This window comes from Lontra canadensis, unplaced genomic scaffold (assembly GCF_010015895.1).
Source record: "Lontra canadensis isolate GAN:19392208 unplaced genomic scaffold, GSC_riverotter_1.0 scaffold34, whole genome shotgun sequence".
Classification (NCBI taxonomy): Eukaryota; Metazoa; Chordata; class Mammalia; order Carnivora; family Mustelidae; genus Lontra; species Lontra canadensis.
The window spans coordinates 6844163-6866311 of NW_022631028.1; the positions used below are offsets into that span (position 1 = coordinate 6844163).

A 22149-nucleotide genomic window follows, 5' to 3' on the forward strand; every position below is an offset into this window, starting at 1 on the left:
GAAGTAAGCCGTGATGCCCTGTGTTCCTGAACCTCAAAATCTTCATATCTTTTACTCTTCCAGAATTTTTCCGTCCTTGTAGCAAAGTATGGCTATTTTTGAGACTAGAGGCGAAGTTTTAATTTTTTTTTTTCAAAAAAATTGTTCATTTCATGCTTGCTTTTTACCCTTTATCCTGAATTTTCTGAAAACTTGATTCCTCTAGTCCTTTGTATCTGTATGGGCCATTTCAGTTAACCATCTATTTGGGTTTACATCTATTGGTTAAACTGATCCTGTGATAAAACTGAAATGTTTTTTATCCAATCAATATGATAGCTTCCTTGTCTTTTATTTTTCCTACCTTTATTGAGGTATAATTGACAAATAAGGGTCGTATATTTTTAAGGTGTACAACTAGATGTTTTGATGAACATATACCACAATCAAATAGCTTGCTTTTCTTGAGCCTCAGAAAGTTTCTCCCCCAAACCAGTGGCTAACCTGGTCACTAGAAAGCAGAAAGGGGGATGAGCCCAAATAGTAACTTTCTGTCTCAGGAGACAAGTATGCATGACATGGCATACATAAGTAGGTGCCTTCATCATTACAGTTTTGATGTGTTAGCTGGGTACCGGGTTATCTGCCTCATCAGATCGCTGTGAAGATTCAGTGAGGTACTGAGAGGACTTCCTGTAGGAAGGGTGCTGTAGATGCTGGCTCTCTGCTGGTGAGCCATGGCCCTACCATTCCTGCTGCATGACCATGAAGCCTGTGTTGGACCCCAGTGCACCCATGTGCTGCTGCTCGCGTCACTGCCATTAGAATTTAGGGATTGGGGCACCTGGGTGGCTCAGTGGGTTAAAGCCTCTGCCTTCAGCTTGGGTCATGATCCTGGGGTCCTGGGATCAAGTCCCAGGTTGGGCTCTCTGCTCAGCAGGGAGCCTGCTTCCTCCTCTTTCTCTCTGCCTGCCTTTCTGCCTACTTGTGATCTTTGTCTGTCAAATAAATAAATAAAATCTTAAAAAAAAAAAAGAATTTAGAGATTTACCTAAGAAGCAAAGAAGTGGTTAATCTGTGCAAGTGCTATTGACTCTGTTGTTTGTCACTGGGGAGTAAATAAATAATTTAATTCCCCATAGCTTAAAACCCCCCCGATCAGATAGTCAGTTCTCAAAAGTTGGGAATATATGCAGCAAGTTTTTGGACACATGCCAGCACTCATTTTTCTCCCCGAGTCTGCCAGGCCACTTTCCCCAACTCTCAGCTGTTGTGTGCAGAGGAATGGCACTAATTTGATCAACAATTAATGGGAGACATATTTTATAAGAATCTATGCACACATTCACACCAACACATACTGGATTCTCAAGGCCTCATTTTATGGAGTATTTGCATCTTTTCTCTGGTATTATCATGACCAATCACTTGGTTAAATAATTCCTGTCCTGAATTTTATAAAGAAACAGAGAAAATGACAGTTTTCCTCTTTCCATGTGATTGAAACACACACACACACACACACACACACACACACACACACACGGAAGCAAAGGACCATAGAGTTAGATGCTTTAGGGTAAGAACCAATGTGCTCTGAGAAGTCATGAGCACAGGGGAGAATGCAGATGAAGCCTGGGAAGGGTGGTCAGATGTGGACAGTTGAAAGACCTTCTTAGTTCTGCTTTTTTGTGAGAGAGCAGGATGAATCAGCTGTGTAGGATGGAGTTGAGAGTTAACACACCCATACGTAGGGGAAGAGCCAGCCATGGGAGATGGACAAGGCGGTTTTGGAAGTTTTCAGAGTAGATTTGTTTCTTGGTCATCTAAATAGGGGAATATTAAGATATCTGACACCCTTGTTTTTTCAGAGTCATGGTTTGGGAATGATTTGCAAAGTCCTTGGGCCAATGTTCCTTGCCCTAGGAGGTGAAAATGATTTTCAGTAAATATTCATTGAGCCCACTGTGGAGTCAGGAGATAATGTTGAGCATGAACCTTTGTCACTTTTGACAAATGGGTGGCCACCAAGGGATGGTGTGGAACCCAGATCAGGCCATCAAGGGCCAGGGGAACTCTTTCTGGAAGTGGGAAAGAACCCACCTGCTGGTCACATCAGTTACCCTGCGAAAGAAATGTACTTTAAACTGGTACTCTCTGAAGACAGTCTTTAGTTGTCACTTCATTTGATGCTCGTATTTAAAAGATGATGCCTATTTTAGGAAATCAAGCATCTTCTACCTATAAATAGGCTGATGGTGATACTTATTTTATTGTCTGTCAGTTCTTACTTGAAAGACGCCCAGTGGGAATGGAGAATTTTTTCACTGAGCATCTCCATGATCCAGGATAGCTAGTGTCTGATAAATAATCACTGACTAGAACGCCTGGGTGGCTCAGTCAGTTAAGCGTCTGCCTTCAGCTTAGGTCATGATCTCTGGGTCCTAGGATCGAGTCCCATGTTGGGCTCTCTGCTCAGCATGGAGTCTTCTTCATCCTTTCTCTTCTCTGTGCTTTCCTTCTCTCTCTCACATAAATAAATAAAATCTTTAAAACAAATGCCGAATAAAAATGTACAAAATGGGTGATGTGTTTCTCATGTACAAGAAGGAATCAGTCCCTTTCAGGAACTCTGTTAAAGCACTTTCAGGAAAGTGTGTAAAATATTATCTTGACTTTTTTTCCTATTAGCTATGGGCCCTGAAGTTTTTCTGAGGCTCAGTTTTCTCACCTAAAGTATGGGGGTAGTAGTGTTCCTTCTTGACATAGCTGTGAAGGTTGTAGAAGGTAATGTGTAACGTGCCAAGTGTATGTAAACGCTCCGTTAAGCTAGTAGGGGCCATCGGTGTTATTGCTCCTGTGGGTGCTCAGAGATGAAATAAATATGCAGTCAATTCTTGTTATTTTTGGTAGTTATGTTCTGTTAAACCACCATGAACATTTGGTTAGAGGACACTACACCTTTGCTCCTAGAGGAAAGGCACAGTTTGGTTCCTGGAAGTCTCTGGTCACAACACGTTTGTTAATTAACTAATACCTAAATTTGTTTTATGTGTTTTTGTGTAAGGACACTTTATTTAATATATATTTGACTCACTGACATCGAACTCAAGGCCAGCAGTGCCATAAGTCATACCTGATTGAACCTTCTCTAACACCTGTATTTCCTGGGTGAGGCACATCACGGAGTTCTCATGCAGAGTAACACTAGTCTTGGGGACTGTCTTAAATGGTGAAGTCACCTACAAAAACACAAAAATGCAAAAAGCATGGCACTAAATAAGCCTTGGAAAGGACATTTGTCTACTGTATGAGAACTGGAGCAAGTAGGCAGAGTGTCACCTTGTTTGATGTCAGTCGGGAATGCAAGTATTGGATGACTCAACTTTTTCACCTCTTGGCATGTATCCACAAACGAGCGCAAAAATGCTGCAAATATTGATTTGGGGGTTTCAAGTAAATTTTAGTAAGTAGGTGAATTTGCAAATGGGGGTTCCACAAACAATGAGGGTTGGCTATATTAAAAAATTGTTTTCTTCAGTCTTGTTACTCTAGCAATTCTTTCTCTGAGCTTAAAAATGTGCTCACTTGGGAAAATATTTTCAGTGTTTGCTCCAACGTTGTTGTGGATTATACGTGAAGGCACATTAACAAAGCTTTTCTAAGGACCCGATCTCCCATTTTTACATTTATTTGCCAATAAAAACGGTCCATTACTTCCAAATTTTTGAAGTTGAGTGGGACTGTTCAGATATGTTACTTTTTATTTTGATATATTCCAACTGTTCTTTAGGAAGTAGAGTGTGGGAGTGGGGCCCTGGAAAAAGAGCAGAGATATTACCGGGGCCACTGGTGAAGAACCTAGCAGAAAGCGGTAGAATGAGGTAGATATTATGGTGTAGGCAGTTTTTCAAGAAACTGGGCTCAGCTTACTTCTCAGTGTATTGCAAATTAGCATATTATAAGGATCAGCAATTGTTATTGGAACCATGTCATTGTTATAAACATTACCTGAGTATTTGTTCTTGGAATTCTTTTAAGGAGAGAAGAGAAGACTTACTTTTAGTGGGGCCAGTGGTTTTAGGTTGCCTAGGAGGCAGATCACATAATTTAATAAAAACAAAGAAACCCAAACAGCAACAATAGCAACAGCGGCACTTAGCATTTTTCAAGTCCTTACTGTGGGCTGTGCTTTGCATTGATACTTTCACCTCTTAAACTTTGAAAAGATGAGCTCAGTAGGGTTAAAGTCATTCCAGTTGCCTGTTGCTTTGCCTGTCATAGGTAGCCTGCCTTTTGGATCTTCATACTGTATTTATGTGTAGGATAAAAAGAATAGCTTGTTCAGTTTGTCTCTATGTGTGTGCACATGTGTGCACATCTGTGGGTGTGTGTGTGTGTGTGAGGCCTGGGATCAGGAAGGTACCTATGTAAATATTTTCCCTAGGTTTTTCCTGTGTTAGAAAAGTAAAAAAGCAGAAGGAATGAATAATTTAGATCTGCGCAAGGACAAACATATTAAGGCACTTCCTATCTACCAGGTACTGTGTTAAACATTTAAAATGCCTTGTATAATGTAATTCTAATATGCAGTAGGTAAAATCCCATTTTATCGGTGAACAAACTAAGCTTGGCCATCTTCACTCACTTGCCTAAAGCCATTCCAATAAGGGTGGAACCATGACGTAAGCCGAGGACTGTCTGACTTAAAAGCTCACCTTCGTAACTGCCATACTGCAGTGGTTGGTGTGTATATGGGGGTACAGAGAGGGAGGCAGGCTGGGAAGTGATGAGGGGTGACAACTCCTGTTGATTTTGGAATAGAAAGAGGACTAGGTTTCTTATGAAGTAAAGATAGGAGACTCTGGGTGTGGTTGAACATCTGAATCCAAGAAAAATAGGTCTATCTGTTAAAGGTAGTCCTTTGTTTTCAAAGCTGTTTCTAAAGAAAGGAAGGAGTTTGGTGCTGAAGGCTCCAAGAAAGGTAGCAAAAGATGGGATGGTGGACGCTCAATTATTCACAAGGATATATGGTATGTAAGTTGTAGATGTTCCTCATTCCTCATTAAAGATCTTCAGATTTTCCTTGCTGATGACATCAAGAAGTCTTATCTACCTACCCGTACTTATGGTCTGCCACTGAACATAGAGCTCCCGACATCTTGATGTTTTTCACTTATCTTTTTCTTATCGCTCCCTCCCTCTTCAACCTGACTCGTTAATTGCTTTTCCTGTGTGTCTTCATAAAGTTATAGCCAGTTTATTCCATTCTGGACTGTTTATCTTTGAATGCCAAAGGTCTTGAAACATCATAATGTTGTGTAATGAACATAACTTCTGCCTTGGCATGTGGGTGTTAAGAGCATTAGTCATTGCAAAGTATTGAGTTAAATATTTTCAATAAAAGGATATAATGATCTAATAGAGAGGAAGAAGTTATAAAAATACTAGTCGGTGGCTTTAATGGTGAGCTATATATTTAGTGGGTTCCATCAGCAATGGGCTAGACATTCATAGAATGAAGATAAAGACATTCTCACTCCTTATTGGTGGGAGGGGAAAAAGACCAATGAGGGGGGGCACTTGATTTTTATTCGTACTGAGAGAAAGGTAAACCATCTGAGTTTCCAGTGCTTCTGCTCTCACATCCATCTTTCACTAACTACCACAATTGCTGGAGATTTCCATGAGATACTTGGAATAGGGACTTCTGGGCTGCATCTTGTTGGAAAGCCCTTAGCTTTGTAATCATTTCTTCCTTTTTTTTTTTTTTTTTTTTTTAAGAGAGCCATCAGGGCATCTTTGCAATACCATTAGAGAGCCAGGGACGTCCTGAGCAAACGAGATGTTTCTTTACCCATGGAGCTGATTTTATGAAGAGTTTTGGTCAGCATGAGTCATTGTGAAACTATGTACCTTGCTGCCCTGGTTTATCTGTAGACATCTCCCTGTGGCAGAAGATTGAATCCTCATCTCTCGCTGTCTCTCTAGGCATCTAAAGATGTTAGAGGTACATTGGTTTGCTTCTTGCTGGGGAGTGCATGGTAGGTACTGGCCTCCTCTGATGGAACATCGCCTGCACGCGTGGTCGGTCGTCAGTGTAACAGGTTGATGTGCTGTCTTATTTCCTGGGGCTGGAGGTTTAAACCAGAGACACCGGGTGCTGACTCTCCTTTACCTTTCCGGCTGGGCCTCTTCAGCCATTCCAGCAAACAATTTGGGAGCTCAATGCCTTTTCTTTCCTAGAGAAGCTCTCAACTAGGACATTACTTTCATATCAAAATAGAGGGCCTAAACTCTGTCTATGGCCACTACTAAAAATTTCTCGCCAAACTGGGTGTTTTCAAAGGAGGTCCAAGTCAAACTATATCACTTAAGGGAAAAAATTGTTTCGTTTATATGGTATCTTTTACAAATGGATAATTATTTTCACGATCACCTTCGGAAGTTAGATCATTTTTGGAGTGGGGGAGTGTGTGGAGGGGAGATCTGTTTTCTCCCGATTTCCCTGCATTTGTGATGATATTTTGGGAAGGGTGATTGATCTCTAGTCCTCCTTTGTCTGATCTTGAATAGATTGTTGTCATTATCAACTGAATCCATAGATAAAGAGGTAGTTTTGAATGGGAGCCAAGTAACCTGTTGATGTAAAGTCTGTTTTACCTTTTATGATTCCCATCATTAGCACCTCCCTCCTTTCCTGGCTCAACCCCCTGTCATTGTAAGTAAGCAGCAATTACTGGTTTGCTAAAGAAGCCGGCTCCAGCTGCCAAGGATCCTATTAATTATCACTCTATCTCTAATTTAGCCTTTCTAGTGTTGAGAGAAGGTGCGTGTAAGCGTGTGGCAGAGCGGCTGCCATCGCATCTTCTTTGTAATAATCTCCTTTCTGAGACAGTTCAGCGGACTCAATGTTCAGCCAAAGGGCCGAGGTGGCCCTGGTGAGTGTTTTCAACTCTCTTGTACAGGTTGTTTGGGAGGTCAAGTTCCGGGTGGTTTTCTTCTCCCTTTGACTCTGACCTGAGTAAAAAGCTGATGGCTGGCATTTACATTGGGAATTCAGACCTACTGCCGGTAGGTCTGTGAGCTCAATGGGGCACCTCGAGAACACTGCGGTGGTTTCCCCACGAACTGATTTCCCTCCCTGGGGGAAGGGGAGCATGGAATCCATCCTATGCCTGTCTTCAAGAAGGTAATGCAGACGCTAACTAAAGTCACTCGGTCGACAGTTCTTGTATAGCAGATTTTTTTTTTAAGAGACTGGTGATCTTTATATAATACTGAGTCTGGGTTTCTTACCCTTCATCAGTGGCTTAGATCGCTTGCTGTTTGTTTTCAGAAATGTTCAGTTCACTTGTTGGAGTGGCCTTTTTTTTTCAGAAGTTCCACTGGATCATTTGATTAGGTTTGGAGTGCTTAAGCTTCCTTTTCCACTTTTTTTTTTTTTTTTTTTTGTTATTTTTGGCAGTGGTGGTGTTTGAAGCTGTTGAAGTGATTCACTGCAAAGTGAATTAATTTTCCACATCTTCAGATGTGTTTTCCAGTTGCCCCCAAGTTTCTTTTCCCCCTCTCATATGATTCTGCAGTTGTAGTTCTGTCGCTCTTATTCTTGCTGGAGCAAATATAAATGCTGATGTCACCGAATTTCTTAAATTACAGCTGGTGGGGATTAACAGAAATTGTAAAAGAATACCACTTCCTCATTTTGCTTTTTTCTTGACTAATTATTGTCCTTTCAAGTCCTGTAGGAGGATGGGGATTTGGAAGTAAGTTCCCTGTCCTGAAGTCAGGACAGCAATTTTCCTTTTCCTTTTTTTTTTTTTTTTTTTTTTGTTTCTTCTTTTAAATGTTGTTTTTCAAAAAATGATTTTGGGTTAAGGATGCTCTTGCAGATGCCCTTTTATAACCCTGGCAGACTTGCCCCACTCATGATTTTGCACATTGAGTTGTCTTCTATCCTGGGTGAAGGGTTTTGAATACTTCCTGTAAGTAAGTTTCCTTATATAGAATATTTTTACTCAACAGTCTTTTGCCAACTCCAGACGGTTACTGGTATTAGGTGAAGGGTTGTGATTCATTTGTAATTTTTTTCCAGAGCCTTTTGTTTTCCAAGGAATGCTGAGATCTGTCCCCATTGTTTTCTTGTTTAGAATCTATATGTTCTTTTTGAGCATTCAGTGTGCTTGACACCCTCAAACATTTATTTTTCTGACTTTCCAAGTCCTTGTTCTAGCAGCTGGAACCTCAGAGATGCAGGCTTTCTGGTCCTTCTCTTTGTGGTTTGAGTGATGGCTTTCTGAACCTTGTCCTGGTAGTTCTCTGGGCTTCTAGGCGGGACATCAGAGGCCACCTGGAAGTATGTGTAAATGGTGGCCAAGCAGTGCACCGCCGTGGTATCGAGCGGACTGCAGTCCCGTGGAAACGGAAATAGAACGGGTTCAGCATTTGCACTTTCCTCTGGTGGTGTTTTTGCTTATTTTGTGTATTTGGAAAAGGCAGCCGTATGCAAACTGCTGACTTACTATTTTCCCTGGAATGGAAACCATTTGGATTATTTCAATGAGTTTTAGCTAAGATTTGTTTGTTCACAGTATTAGTTTTGTTTTCTGGTGTCCTGTTTAGAATAAGACCAGAATGTGTCTTTTTACTTTATGGAAATAAGTGCTACTTGGTGACTTGGGATTTTGCAAACCAACATGAATTTGAAAAATTATGTTTACTTCAGAGTCAAAATGGAAACTCCTCAGTGAAAATTGTATTTCCATTTTGGGTCACTTTCTTTCAAAAAAATTTTTTTGACTAAATTATTTGAGATTTCAGAGCAGTCTCTTTTTCTGGTGAATCTTCCCCACTTGTTAATTTTTCTAATTTTGAAAGAGAAAGTGAGATTAAACAGAAGAATTACAGGACAGAATCACATGTTCTACACTATTTGACATAAGATGCAAAATGGTGACTTGAACTCTTCTGTTGTCTCTGAGGATAGAGTGAATCTAGTGGAGCTTTTAGTGGTTAGCTTTGGATTAGGAATAAAAATAGAATTTCTTTACTGTAGAAACTCTTCAGGTCTGGTTTGAGTTCTTGAGTATAAGTTCCAGTTTTTCCGTCTCTGGAAAATGTGCACTGCACATCTGTATGTTCTTACCCAGCACTTCCTCCCAACATTGTGATGTTAAATTCTTGGAATTGAGGTGAGAATGGTATAGGTATCAGCAAAATATTTCAAATATCACCGTGGAGTTTTGCTTAAATGTGAATTTCACCAAGTTTGGATAAATAGAATACAGGTGGGGGAAAGAAAGAAGAGTTATGAATCAGCTTAATTGTTTGGCATGAATTATTTTTTTTTTAAATAGCTTTTATATTTATCTAGGAAATGCCACTCCATATAAGAACTTGGGAGATGAATAGTTGAGGGGAAGAGGGAGCTGGAAACATGCCATGAGGTAGTAAGAGGAACTGTGTTTGAAGCGTCAGATACACGGCACCTTTTACTAGGTTGATGGCTGTCACTGTTTCTGTTTGTTTCATTCCAGCAAGTGGCACCACGCAAGACCTAGTAGCCACTGAATATACGCTTAATGAATGGATGTTTTGGGAGCCTGGTTTCAGGCGCAGTTGTGCCAGCAGCTGATCGCGTGGCCGTGCGTTAACCACTTGCGGGGACTGTGTCTCCTCTCATGTACATCGTAGGGTAAGGACTGGAGCAGGGTGGCCATGTGTTACTCTGTGGCTCCTTTCCCCAGCCACACCATGGCACAGGTTGCCAGTGATCACCTTGCTCTGTCCCGTGATCCCAGGAGGTGCCTTGGAGCCTTCTGAATTCAGTGTACCGGGCTTTCACAACCCGTCGTGGATACTAGATGGCAGACTTACTTGTTATCTCTCTCAGGTCCCTCACTATGGTTCCTTGGTTTGGGATCATTTTCTTTTTGATACCTCAAGCCTACTTACAGGTCGGAAATATTCGATGACGTTCCGTGGTGAGCAGGTGTTTGCTTAAACAATGGAATAACAACAGCATACACCGTCATCTCTCCTTGAAAAACATTTTCGGGTAGAACTGGCAGCTACAGATAGAACTTAATGTATGATTCCAGACCATATTTCTCCAGTCAAGTAAGATATCAAGAAATGATTAAATTAAGAAGGGTTTTCACTTTTACTCTCCAAAGCTTGGTTATCCATCTAGGGAGTGATTTTTGAACACCTGCTGCGTGCCAGACGTTATGCTAGTGGAAAGATGGCTGGCCCATAAGGCGTGAGCTCTGCCTTATAACTCACAGCAACATGAATATGATGCTATGTTTGTAATTGTACCTTTGGGGACAAAGGATGGAGGGGTCACTTCCTCTGGGGGGAGGAGGGAAGAGTGAAGTCTTATAGGAATGAAATTTGAGTTTATTAACAAAATTTGACTGCCAAGCCGAGGAGAGAAGGGCATTCCTGGTAGATGGGAGACACAGAGGTATAGCCCCGTATGCTGCCTTTGGGGCTGTGTGAGCTTTTGAGCATGACCGGAACACCAGGGAGCACGGATGGATTGAAGCAGAGGAATAGCACTCTGACTGCCAAATGAAGAATGGGTTGGAGGATGGCCAGATCTGGTGTCACAGAGGCCGGGTAGGATGGTTCCGGCGTAGCAGTTTCTGTGAGAAATGATGATACACACATACTGTTCAGCCCTAAGAGTGGTTGTGATTGCAAGAGGATGCAAACATCGGTTCCAGATTATACAGGCACTGAAGGCCAAGGCAAGACTGTGTGCGTACTGCTTACTAGTGACAGTAGTGATTGCCTATTCATTTATTCATTCATAGTTGCGTGCCTCTTCTGTGCTACACACCTGGGAAATACAATGGCCAATAAAACAGACATGGTCCCTCCCCCCAAGGAGCCTGTATTCTAATGGAGACATGGTCAAGTAAACAGATAGTGACATATTAGTATGCATTCTTTCTATGTTACATGAGAAGAATTCTAAGTGTCCGTCCTATCACAGATCCACCCCCTTTTAATTCAGCTAACTCATGCCCTGACCACCCTGCTGTCTGGTCCCTAGAGTGGGTTTTGAGGATAATTTGAGATAAGCACTGTATTGTATATGCCTTGTATTGCCCGTGCTTATGCGCACACACCCACCCACACCCACACACACACACCCCGACTAAAGATATCTGCGGTTACTCCAGTGGTAGACAAGCACCTAAATAAGCCATATGAAGGTTCCTAAAGGTCAGTCTGCTCCAGGTAAAGCTCCACATATCTTCTTACATTCCCAAACTCTCATGTTTTACAACTTAACTCTTCTTGGCTCTTGTGGTCCTTGCTGGCTTTGGTGGCTGCTTCAAGTTGGTCTTCATGTCCGTGTTCCAGGTCACTTCCAATGTTTGAGGTTCATGTGCAGTAGCAACAATTTGCCTCAGGGCAGCAAGACTGGTTGACATTAGATAAGTGACTTATTTTAAAGTCGAAAGGGGCCAAAATACCTCTTTAAAATAAGTTCACATTTTGGTACAGAAATGGCAGTAACAGCAAATTCTCCCCCCACACATAAATCTCCACATTCTCCATCCAACTCAGGATAATCTCTTGATTATAAGGAGTCATAATATCACTGGGGGAATCTGGTAGAAATTCCGGGGAAGCCGTTCTAGGTTCAAACACTGTTCTTCGAAGAGGAAGCATTCTGACTTACTACAATGATAATTGCAGTTGGTTTAGGTGGAAAGTGCACTTTTCCCATTTTGCCTGGCTTGGCTTGTATAGGTGGCATATTCTTGGTGCTGAAGCTCTGGAGTCAGACTGTTCTAGGCTTGAATTCCATCTGCACTGATGAGCAGCTGTCTGAATTGGGCAAATCACTGAGTTTTTTTTTCTTCATCTATAAAATGAGGTCACGGTTAAGCTTGGAAGCCCTTTTGTTAAACCCGCCTGGGTTTGTATATCTGCTCTACTATTCCATGACATTGGGCAACTTGTTCTCTTTGTAGTTTGCTTCCCTTATTGGTGAAGAAGTGGTAGTAGTAGTAGTAGTAGTAATAGTAGTAGTAGTAGTAGTAGTAGTGGTAGTAGTAGTAGTAGTAATTCCTACCTCATAAGGATGTGGTTAGAATTAAATGAGATAATGTACACAAAAGATTTGGTGTGGTATCTGGTACATGGTTAGGACCCAGTGTTACCTTACTTAGTTTTCTTACCATGATTTTATTGAGCATTCTAAAATATTCTGTAATGCTATTTGATGACTTATATTCTTTTTGAAAATTAAAACTTTATAACCTGCATATGTGCTTTCCTTTTTCCTTTTTTAGAATTGGAGACTTGGGGTGCCTGAGTGGCTTAGTCAGTTAAGTGTCTGCCTTTGGGCTAGGTCATGATTCCAGAGTCCCGTGATGGAGCCCCACATTGGGCTCCCTGCTCAGCAGGGAGCCTGCTTTTCCCTCTGCCCTTAACCTGCTTGTGCTCCCTCTCTCTCTCTCTCAAATAAATATAATCTTTTAAATGAATAAAATAAAATTTCAAGGTTTGGAGTGCAGTTGCCAGGTTAAATACTGGATGTCCAGGTAAATTTGAATTTCACATAAACAAAGAATAGTTTTTTAGTATAAGTAAGCCCCAAATATTTCACGAGATACTTACACTAAAAACTGTTATTTGTTTATCTAAATTCAAATGTAATGGGGTATCCTATATTTTTATTTGCTAGATCTGGCAACTCTAATTTTGGGGTAAAAGTTACCCCTTCACTTTCTCATCCATTTTTTTTTCTGAGATAGACGTATATGGATGCTTAGACAAGCACAATGAATGATACCTTTAGAGCATGAACCTAGAAATAGTTACCCAAATTTGATGGAATATCCCCTAGTATCTCTAGTAAATCTGTCTCCTAATTCATAGAAGCAGTAGGACTATCAAATTGAGGTTATGTTGACACCTGAGCATATAGTACGAAGTTGCTTGAAAATTCTGAAATGTTCTCGTGTTGGTTCTACCCAGAGGGAAATATTAATAATGACACATTAATGGGATAGGTATGCATTCCAGAGAATCCTGAAAACGTAATCATCTTTGAAAGAAATTACCTCATTACTCTTTGAGTCACTGATCTAGGGAATCTCATTTCCTGTGGCTGGCCTGATTTTCCAGGTAAGAAAATAAGCATATCAAGTGGTTAGGTTAATAACTTAGAATAATTTTATTGTACTTGCAATTTAAGTTAATTTTTAGGTAGGTTTGGTCCTTAAGCTGTTAGACTGTTTGGAGACTTTGAGAGAATTAAATCCAAGACTGAGGTCCTTTCAATTCAGCCCGTATGTATGGAGTATCTGCTGGGTGTAAAGCAACTGCATAGGAGTGGAGAGGAGTTGCAAAGACAGCCCCAGCCTTCAAAAACCATAGTGTTCAGTGGAGCAGCAAGGCAAGAAACAATTACGACAAAAGACAGAATACATAAGGGCAGGGTCTAAGGGAAGTAATGCCAGGTCCCAGATGGTTGAATGTAAGAAATGATTAATTCTAAAGAACAAGTGGAGTAGGAACATACTCTATTAGGAGTGGCTTTCTAGAGGTTCATATGAGAGAGAACTCTTCAAAGCTGGGAATGATTTCATTTGCGAAATGACTTGTACTAGGTATAGGCTTAGCATTAACAAAGACCTGGGGGTGGACACATTTTGAAATGAATATATTATTTAGACTCAACAAAAACAAAAAATATACAGCATGGCAGGTGGCTGCATCCTCTTCTCTCATGAGTGACTGTTTCTGGTCTAGAATTTCTGGATTAGGAACTTGACTTTATGTAGGTGGAGCTGGATTTGTTCCATGTTGGTTTCTTAAATATTTATTGTGCACCTGCTGTTGCTATGTATGCAGTGGTCAGAAGGACTTAAGCAAGTTCAGACACTCTTTCAGTTGGTCACTTAAAACCAACGGAAAGTTTATTTAAGTATTTTTAAACAAAATGAACTTTTTTTTTTTTTTCCCCTGAAATGCATTCCCAGTGATCACTGCTTTAAACTGGGCAAAAACAGCAGAAGGATTTCTTACTAGGCAGTCTGACTTTGGGTATTTGCTGAAATGACTTTGAAGGCCAGCTTAACTCATTTCCTGTTGGGATGACACTGGTTCATTAGACTTGGCCCAAGTCAGAGTTAATAGCCTTAATGGTTTTGAATGGTCCCAAATGATTCTCCTGTAGTGTGCCATTAGCCGATGGGAAGGTTTCTGCAGATGGTATGCAACACATACATACTGGCTTCAGCCGTAGTAGATGACAGGGAAGAGCTGTTCCCAATTGAGATGTAGCCATGGACATTTGGACTCCCTGAGAATAAGCATTGCTATTGTAGGAAATACTAAACTATTTTGCAACAGTTCTTTCCTAGTACTTCTTGTTGTTGTTGTTTAAAACGATTACATATGAAATGAATGCCACTTAAAAATGGCTCCAGCATTCCGAACTTGTTCAGACCACCCAACTTCTCTGGCACATGAATTAACATCTGATGGGGTGTTCATGTTGTAAAGTGATTAAAAAGGCTACGTCTTGAAGAGCAGTGGATTGGCAGTTTGCCTAGTGCCCGAGACACACTACTGAGACTTTGGGATGGAAAAGTCCAGTCTTCAGTTAGTGTGTGTATGTTGGGCCAAAAGCCTCTGAATTAGACTGGAGATTAGCAAGGCATGCAGTGACCCCTGGTATTTTATTTTTGTAAATTACGATTAACCTTTGTCTTTCAAATTCTGACAGGTCCTGCTTTGTGAGTATTTTGCTATTTCAGGTACCGGTGGGGTAAGATGACGCCTGGATGTAAACCCTTACGGGGTTCCTATCCATGAAAGAGCATCACCTGCTTATGTCCGTTTGAGTCAGTATGAATGTTGTTATTATTATTTTTTTTTTCCTTCATGGCTGGGCCAAATATTATGTAGTTTCAGTATCTACTGTTGGTTCTTACCGCCTTATTTTTGGCCTCTCTTAGTATCTTCCTTTATATATCTGTCATTAAGTTATAATTGAAGCTTGGTGTTTTATATTTAGAATGATGCATGGAGGTTTAGCTGTGCCAGCCATTCAGGCTTAATAGCAAATGTTGGTTCATGCCGGAAAGTTCTTGAAATCTGGTCTCTTTTTTGGGATGTCCAATCTAAGCAAACCATCCCTTTTTACTCTTAAGCTTAAGGCCATGGGGAAGCAATTCAGAAAAGATTTCGATATCTATACATATATCTATACATGGAAGAGCATCTTATTTCTGATTAAAAAAATATTGGCTTATTAGTTCACTCTTCAACCCAGAGTCACGCAGCCTCAAAAGGGACTGCTTTGACAAGTCTTTATATCACTTCCTTTCTTAGTTTCCTGACTTTCCCACAGGGTATCAGTGAATGCCAATTCTAGAGTGGGCACATAGCGACAGTAGATGACACCCAGGCCACAAGCTGCTTCCCAGGGGCTGCCAGACATTATCAGACATTTCACAGCTCTTGAATTCTCTGGATTTGGGCCACTTTTGAACTCCATCCATCAATCCATATAACCAGTTTTTCGGCTAATATTTACTGAGGTTTCAGTATTTGCCAGGCACCCATCTAGATTTTAGGAGTTGAGCCATGAACCAAACTACCGAAAATCCTTACACTCATGGAGCTTATGTGTGGGGGAAGGGAGGACTGTAGAAATAAATACATGTATAAATAGTAAAATATATACTATGATAAAGGGTGATAAGTCCTATGGAGGAGTTAAAGCATGGATGGGTTGGGGGTGACTTGTAATTTAAAATAGAGTAGCAAGGAAGGCTTTCCCGAGAAAATAACACTTGAGGAAAGATCTCGAGAAGGTTAGAGAGAGAGTGGGTCATGCTCGCATTTGGAAGAGAAGCTCAGCAGACAGAGGGGAGGATGAGTACATAGGCCCTGGATAGGAATGTACCTCCTTCAGGATCCACATGCTATCTGTAATGGCTGGGACAGGCTGAGCAAAGGGAAGGGTAATGGGAGAGGCAGGATGTGAGGTCAGGGAAGAAGTGGGATCCAAATGGAGGCAGACACTCTAAGGGTTTGTAAAGACCTTGCTCTTTATTCACTAAAAATGGGGAGCCATGGCAGGTCTCCAGCTAGAGGAGTAAAGTGACCTGCTTAATTCAGGTCACAGCTCAGTATGGTGGGTCTGAGAATTTGGAGGTTCTTTGAAGTTTTGTCATTGTGCAGAGGCAGATTTGTTCAGCATTCTGAGCTTCTGGGTTCTTTTTTTTTTTTTTTTCCTTACTCCTTGTAAAGCAAGCTGATGGACCAGATAATTTTTATTGACCTTGCAGGTTTTGATACTCTCTCTGCATTTATTGATTCCTACCTCCTTCTCAGTGTGTGTGAGCTTTTCATATTTGTGGCTGATTACATTTCTTTTTGAGTATGCACAGCTGGACCTCAGTGTGTGAAATATCTTACTGCACTTTATTTAATTTCTTGAAAATTTCCATAAACATCTCACATTGAAAACCTTACAAATATGAAGTAATTTTATATATTGACATTAAAGGTTCCTTGCAGGTTAAATGGTGTGGGTAAATACTAATTATATGCTTTCTCATATAACCTTAATGCTATTTTTGTTGTTGTTACAGAAATAGAGCTAATTTATTGAGTGTTACCGTGAGCTATCAATTGAGGTAGAGTGATAAACAAAGCACAGCTTCTGCCCCTCAGGGAGCCGAGTAGGAGGAGAGAGTCTTGGCTAAGGGACGACTCACAAAGCAGTTTTAGGGCAGGAAGCATAGCCAGCTTGAGGCCTGTGGGAGTCCCACGTAGACTAATATCCAGATGCACTGTCACACTGGTATTTTTAAGTATGTTCCACCCCCAAGCCAGTTAGACCTAGTACCATGTGGGATAGGAAGTGCCAGGGACCCAGCAGCTTCTCTTCCACAGCCTTGAGCAATTTGGCTCTGCCCCAAACTTGCATCTCACTGCTTAGCACGTCAAAGTTGTAGAGTTAACTGTCTCTAAGGCAGTTTAGGGACCATCTTTTGTTACTTAAGAATTTGGGCATCTCAGTCCTTTCCCTTCCATCAGAATATTTTTTCCACTTCCTGTGAGAGTTTAGTGCCCTTAGAGACTGGTGCTTCAGGTAGACAATGGCTGGCCAGCTTATTCACCTCCCCTGTGGGGAAATAGCGCCCTCGCCTTGCCTTTACCTTCAGGTCTTCAGTGTGTGCTCTGTCACGAGTCAGGTGGGGCCCCAGTTGTGTCACCCACTGGCAATCTGTTCTTCGTATTCTGTTAACTGGCTTCATTTTGGGCAGCCAAAAAAATGTTGCAAGTTTCCAGGTTGAGGATTCTGGAAACAACTCCCCAGGAGATAAGAGGTTGCTCAGACTGGCCCTTCAGCTGTCTCCTGGCATATTCTGGGGCACTGGAGGCCTTGCTGTTGAGGACAGCTACCATGGTTGTGAACATCCTGATTTTAGCTAACCCTTTAGCACCTAAGCTGGGAACAGAGCCAAGAACTCTTGACTCTGATGTCACACTACTTCCTTTTGATTTTTTTCTACCTTGGGCCTTTTCACACATTCCTCCTGCCATCTGGAAAATTTTTCTACCACTCTCCTTTCTACTTTCTACTCCATCTTTCAGTGTCAACTTAAAAAGTTTGCCTCCTGACCTACTTCCTTGCCCCCTACTTGAGGTAGCTGTGCTATTCCTTTATGCTTGCTTGCTTGCTTGCTTGCTTCCTTCCTTCCTTCCTTCCTTCTGGAGAGAGAGGGTGGGGAGGGACTCAAGGAGAGGGAGAGAATCTTAAGTAGGCTCCATGCCCAGTACTGAGCCTGACATGGGGCTCAATCTCATGAGCCTGAGATCATGACCTGAGCCAAAATCAAGAGTCTGATGTTTAATTGACTGAGCCACCCAGGCCCCCTCCTTTATGGTTTCTTGATTTTTTTCTTCTTACTGCCTTCTCACATACTTAATTACATACATAATTATCCTATACTTGTCTGTGTGTTCAGTATGTGTCTAACAACTTCATGAGGCCAGGCAACCCAGTGATTTTGTTCACTATTGTATTCCCAGAGGTTAGCCCATGGCCTGCACACATAGGCACTGTATAAATATTTGTTGATTAAGCGAGTCCCTAAGTAAAAGAATAAAATGATTAAAAGGCAGACCCTGCATTTTCTCTTGTCTATTCATATTAAGTGTCTCTGCCTATCCTGGTTAAGGGTAACAACTGTTATTGACTCTGCATTTTATTGAGGATGCTGAAGATGTGATTTTTGTCTCCAGCTTAAGTCTGTGGCCTTGCAGAATTTTATTAAAGTTGTCTCTGCAAAAACCAAAACTCAATGACACATACAACTCAGCATTCTTTAACTGGTGTAGGCTTGACATGTTGGGCTATGATTTATCAATTTATTTTGCTGTAGTTGCATTTTTATTCCTTAATTCTGTTTCCAGAAATGAGCTTTAATTCTCTTTAGATCCTCCTCCATTCTATTTGTTGAAAATGAATAGAGAACTATTGCTTTTTCTTAATAGGATTCATAATGCTTTTTTGGAGGGATTTATTTTGGCTTACATAATGGAGCTTTTAAGAGGGTAGGAATAGAAAACTAAGTTGTACTTTCTCTAGAAGAAAGAGCAAAGTTTCCTACTGTGTGTATAAAAGAAAAACAGCATCCACAGTGGACCTTCTTTATTTCTAAAACTGAACTGTCTTGTGCGTTCATATCACAAAGATGGGCTTTTCCTAAGCCAGGCTGGCATATGTAATTTATAGAGAAAGCATGCATTGTTCTGCAGGATGCATTGCGGTTACACTGGCTCCCATAAGATGAGCTCAACAGTATCTATGAATAGTCACACCCTAAATTACACGAACTGAACAGTTTTAAAGAGGTGGAAAATCTGATGCCTACTGTTTCCCAGACAGACATGCCTCAGGAAAAAATTTGGGGAGGTGGGGAGTGAAACCCAAACAACGCTACTTTACATTCCCCAGCGTAGCACTTGTTGGTTGTGTGACCCTGGGCAACTGAATTAAATTCTCTGAGTCCCAGAACCTCCATTGGTCAAGTGGAGATAAAAATACCACCTACATCGGTAATTGAGAGAATTCCATGAGATAATATAGGGAAAGGGTCAAAATGCCCAGCACATTACAAATGCCCCAGAGATACAATTATTACTTGGAGGATAGTGCGGTGAATAGGGTGGTAGTTAAGGGCATAGATTCCAGAGGTCCTGGTCTAGGTTTGACTCCTGGATCTGGAGCTTATTGGCTGGGTCACCTTGACCTCGTAACTTGACCTTTCCATGTTTGAATTTCCGCATGTGTAGGATGAGGATAGTGATAATACCTGCTACATAGGGTTGTCCTGAAAATAAACATCTGCTTCTGGTACATGTGAAGTGCTATGTAAATGTTTGCAGTTGTGATGAAGAAGCCTGCAGATTGATGGTTTAGGGTCATAAGTCAGGTTCCGTTATGGACCAGATTTACCAACATGAAGTTGTCAACTTCCTTGAGACTAATTTTCCTTTATTTTTTTTAAATGAGAATAATTCCAGTTGTAGTGCCAAGTTTTTATGAGAAATCTATGAGATAATGCATGTGTAAAGTGCTTAGAGTAGGAAATGGCACGTGGAAAATAATTAAGTCATAACTACAGTGAAGACTTTTCTTATAATTGTCACTGCTTCTATTATTTTTAATTCCACTGGTAATATATCTCTGGCTTATATAGAACTTACATGGTAAGATGGATTCCACAGACCCTCTCTGGAAATCAACATGCTTCATATGTAGGAAATAATGTTGAGGTCTTTTGTTACTGTTGGTATATCTATATAAATGGAGCTGTTTCAGGAACTTGAAAATACTCAGTAAACATCTTACAATCATGCATTTATGATTTTATAGGTCACAAAAGATTGAAGTCAGTCAGGGTCAATGTTACGTGGACAGTATTATATTCATGGAAAATGACTCCTAGGAAACATTAGGAATTAAAATTTCCAAAATAAAGAAATAAAAAGTCATTACATTAACCATGTTTAAATCAAGTCTGTTTCTTATTTCATATCTTCACTGGGATTGTGTTCACAGAATAAAGTTTTGACATTGTTTAAATTTCTGATGTTAAATCTCACTTATGACTGATAACCATGCATCGTAACCGTGCATCACCGGAAATGGATAAACACTGATTCCAATGTTGGTAACATTTTCCATTTTAGTCATTTGGGTCACTGTTTCTACAGTATCTGTATTTAAACTTTTGTGTTGTTTTGCAATATATCTTTAGTTCAACTTCCTTTTTTCTAAAAAAATAAGGTAGGGAAGGAGAAACAGTGATTATAGTACAGAGCTATAAATGGCATTTGAGAAAAGGAGGACTTTGACAAGCATTTTCCCCCAAGTCCCTGTGTTTTAATGGAAGGTGGGAGCTGGCACTGTGCAGTTGGATGTGCAAAGAAGCAAAAATGGTTGTACCAGTCCTAGGTGGTAAGATACTCAAGTCAAACATGGAAGTGCTAATGAAATTCCTACATTGTGTTCTGGAAGGATGTGTAGAGTTATTTAATCAAAAGTATATGGGAGAGCTTTCTTGGAGTCATGTGCAAATATCTGCTGAGAATATGAGAATGGTTTGAAGGTTGGATCCTTGAGGAGAAATTAATTCAAGTTCAGTGTCATAGGGGCCATAGAACTTTTAATCTATGATTAGGAGGCTGGGCTTTGTTCCAAGGCCAGTAGGGAGGCATGGAAAAATTTTAAGTAGGAGCTATGGGATTTTGTTTGTTTCTGAAAAGGTCACTGTGGCAGTGCCATAGAGAATGGGCTGCAGAGGGTAGTGACAAAGAAGACCAGTGAAGTGCAGGCAGGAGATGGTGCTATCTGTGACTTGTCTGGTGGTTGGAGAGATGGAGAGAAGGGGGTGGAAATAAGAGATACTGGGAGATGAAGAAGCACAGGCCTGGGTGATTGGTTGGATTTAGATGGGAAGAGAGTGAGGAAAGAAGAATGGCTCTCAATCAGGTTTACATTTTCATGCCTGAAAACAAATAGAGATTCATTCATCTCCCCTGCAGGAAGCCCAGGGGGTCTGTGACCACAGCCATTAGTGGCTCCCCAGAGTCAGAACCATCCTCACAGCCATTTGTCTTGGCTTTTTCCTCATGTTTTTTACTTCATGGTTGCAAAATGGCTGCCTCTCCTCCAGGAATCACATCTGCTTAGAAGAGGGGAAAAGGAAGAGGAGTAGCATCTCTACCAGGAAGAAAACACAGGCTTTCCCAGGTACCAGCAGCTCCCCTCTTTTCCCTCCCACCCCCTCTACCTGGCTTTCCTGGCTGTAGATGTCTCCTTGTATCTCCGTGGCTGGAACTGTGTTACATGGCATCTTGTGTCTGGGCACTTGCCACCCTGAACAAGTTCTAGTTCTGTTAGTAGCAAACAAAGGAAGTGGAATTTATATCTGCAAATAGTTGCTGGGTTTGCCTCACCAAGGTTTCTGGTAAGAGGTGGAGGGGTATGAAATGTTTGAAGACATGGAGGAGTTTAATCACATGAGTGGGAAGTGTCAGTGGATGTTTTCTCTCAACTCTGCAGTCAGCCCCAAGCTGCAATTTCTCATTAACATGTAAATTTGTAAGTTCCACTATATAATTGTTAGCTACCTTCAAACACCTATAACTCTGAATTGTTTTAAAATATATTAAACTCATCTTGTTTCCTGTCCAATTAAAATTCTCAATGTACAAAAGACATTTTTCTCAAATTTATTCCAAATCTTATCCCTAATTTCTCAGTGGACCTCTTTGGGCTTAGAGCAAACGAGGACAGTTCCATTTGGCGTTTCCTTACTTATGTGCATGTAAAATCAGGGAACGCATGATGGAAAATGTCATACCCTTTACTATGACTTTGGTATCTCTGAAGGATATAATCATTTTGTGTTTAAAACTAGGAAGGAGAAATGTTTGTTCACTTTTTTTCGAAGGTAACATTATTCAGGGTATCATAAGGTGCAAATATTTGTTTTCTACTCTAGTTTAATTCAAGAAAGTCTTCTCACCTAATATATGCAGAATTCTGTTAGTGATTGTTTTAGCTAACAGCAGTGCTGAGGAGAAATTACTTTCCAGGTTTTGAGGTAT

At 40.8% G+C, this 22149-nt stretch overlaps 1 protein-coding gene across 7 annotated transcripts in view; it reads left to right on the forward strand.

Annotated features, from left to right (window-relative positions):
* The window catches only part of MITF (melanocyte inducing transcription factor), a 216707-nt gene that overhangs the window by 14188 nt on the left and 180370 nt on the right, over window positions 1-22149 (forward strand). The window contains exon 1 of one of the 7 annotated variants that reach the window (XM_032867381.1): window positions 4993-5012. The exons of 4 other annotated variants lie outside the window; for them this stretch is intronic. The gene's annotated coding sequence lies outside the window, so the exon portion shown is untranslated. Of the gene's footprint in view, window positions 1-4992; window positions 5013-5917; window positions 5990-6785; window positions 6921-22149 lie in introns of those variants that run through there. 2 more of the 7 variants (XM_032867377.1, XM_032867380.1) reach the window with 2 other exon arrangements.